The sequence below is a fragment of the Pseudorca crassidens genome, chromosome 16, assembly GCF_039906515.1.
Source record: "Pseudorca crassidens isolate mPseCra1 chromosome 16, mPseCra1.hap1, whole genome shotgun sequence".
Classification (NCBI taxonomy): Eukaryota; Metazoa; Chordata; class Mammalia; order Artiodactyla; family Delphinidae; genus Pseudorca; species Pseudorca crassidens.
Genome location: NC_090311.1, coordinates 32,540,193 through 32,542,812, shown reverse-complemented (window position 1 = coordinate 32,542,812; position 2,620 = coordinate 32,540,193).

Below are 2,620 nucleotides of genomic sequence, written 5' to 3'. Positions count from 1 at the left end.
CACTAATCACTAAGAAGAACCACTATCATTGTTTATTATGCAATACATATTACTGTAGACAAAGTTACAAAATATAAATGTGTCAATTTTGAAGTCTGCACTGATAAAATAGAAGGGTTGTATGGGCTATTATGGTTCATAAAACCTTCTTCTATTGACCGTGGGAGAGAAAGGAGTTGAACAAAATAAACAATTTGAAGAAACTGTATTTTTAAAAGAGTATGATTTCACAGAGGAAGAAATAGAGTGGTTGCTTGAAAAAAATAAGTTAATAAGTTAGAGAAGGTTTGACAGCAGGAAGAAAATTGCAAGGTTAAATTCTCTAGGCATAGAGGAAAAAGGTTGAAAAGACAGACGATTGAGATTAGATTCTCTTAGCTACCCTCATCTTTACCATTGTACAGCTATACTTATGTCTAGATATCTCCTACATTAACTTAAATTTTTTTATTGGGGTGAAATTCACATAAAATAAAGCCATTTAAAAACGTGCAATTTTAGCTTTTTCCAGGCGGCGGGGACGGAGGTGGGGCTGGCGGGTCCGCGCAGCCTCGGGACCAGAGCCCGGGTCCCCGCCCGCCCCAGCGCCCGCCGCCGGCCGAGACCCGCGCCCCGCGCTTCCGTCCTGGGTCGCGGTGGCCGGAGGCGCACCCGGGTCCGCGGGACAGGCGGGCGCAGAGGTCGCTTGTGTTGGGGGGGCGTGGTACGGCGAGGTTCCGGCGCCTCGGCGGAGCATCGCGGGTCCAGGGCTGGGGGCGCCGCGGCTTGCCATGCTCTCCGCACTTTCCCGGCTCGGAAGCCTCGAGAACACGGCTAAGCAGCAGTAATTTAATGGGGACTTTGCCTGCTGGGAACTAGGGGCCTGCTGGGGTCTCAGTTCTTGGCTGGCCCCGGAACACGAGGTTGCCAGGCGTGTGACAGCAGCAGGTAGGAGTGAGCCGCTGGTGCAGTGATGAGCAGGAGAGGAAGGACGGCGGCTGTTGGCCTGTGAACCCAGGCAAGAATGACCAGCCAACACAATCCAGACCAAGGTCCGTGGGCCCAGCTCGGTCCTGTGCGGCTGGTCAGTGGAATAGACCTGCAGGTGTGGCTCTTGTCACTCTAGGACTGGCTTCAAGACAGATCCTGCTGATGAACCCAGGGCACGGTCCTCAGTTCTCCAGGAGAGTGCGCCGGAGTGGAGCCAGGGTGTTGTGCCCGACTCAGCGACTCAGCACGGCGGCCACGCACGTCCAGTCTGCCGGCAAGGGCAGTGGGGAGCCGGGGGAAGTCATGGCCTTGAGAATGTCCTCTGATGAAAAAGAACCTGCAGGCTTATCAAATAACTTTTGTGTGGATCAGCAGTGCTGAGGCAGCAGGCGTGATACAGAAGTGTGAGCAGAGACCATCTGGAATCCCCAAACTCCAGGGAAACTAGAGGTAACAGCCAGCCTAGTGAAGAGGACAGGAGTTGGGGGCCGGTGGGGTGGCAGCAGCCCAGCAGGTGCCCCTCGTCTCAGGGCCTTAATCCTGGCTCCAGCCGAGTGGTCAGGGGAGCTGCAAAGTCTTCTGGGCGAGCAGAGCCCACAGTCCTGAGCTGTTCTTCGCTGTGTTTGGGTCATCTCCCCCCATCCAAGGGGAGAAATCTAGATGAGGTTTAAGAATCAGTGCTTTAAGAATGTGGATCTTGTAGTTGAAACCTTGGAACACGTGTTTTCAGCACAAGGTGTTGCAGTGAAGGGAAGGATTTAACGCCTTTTCAAGGAGGGTGTCTCCGTGTGGGCAGAACTAGAGAATAAATGGGTCTTAAATAAACAACAAAACAAAAACCCGTGCAATTTGGGACTTCCCTGGTGGCACAGTGGTTAAGAATCCGCCTGCCAATGCAGGGGACATGGGTTCGAGCCCTGGTCCGGGAAGATCCCACATGCCGCAGAGCAACTAAACTCGTGCGCCACAACTACTGAGCCTGCACTCTAGAGCCCACGGGCCACAACTTCTGAGCCTGCGTGCTGCAACTACTGAAGCCCACGCGCCTAGAGCCTGTGCTCTGCAACAAGAGAAGCCATCGCAATGAGAAGCCCGCGAACCGCATCGAAGAGTAGCCCCCGCTCGCAGCAACTAGAGAACGCCCATGCGCAGCAATGAAGACCCAACGCAGCCAAAACTAAACTAAAAAAAAAAAAAAAAAGTGCAATTCAATGGCATTTAGTACATTCACAGTGTCATGCAACCACCACCTGTATCTTGTTCTAAAACATGTTCATCACACAAAAGAAAACCCCATATCCATGAGGCATTCCTGTCCTATTTTTCCCGTTTCCCCAGCCATTGACAATCTCCCATCTGCTTTCTTTCTCTATGGATTTACCTATTCTGGACAGTTCATATAAATGGAATTATATAATATGTGACCTTTTGTGTCAGGCTCCTTTTACTTAGCATAATGTTTTTGAGATTCATCCACTTTGTATCATGTATTGGTACTTAATTCCTTTTTATGGCTAATAGTCTGTTGTGTGTATATATCACATTCTGTTTATCCACTCCTCTATTGATGGACATTTCGGTTGCTTCCATCATTTGTTTTTTATGAATAGTGCAACTGTGAACATTCATGTACAAGTTTTTGTTTGAACAT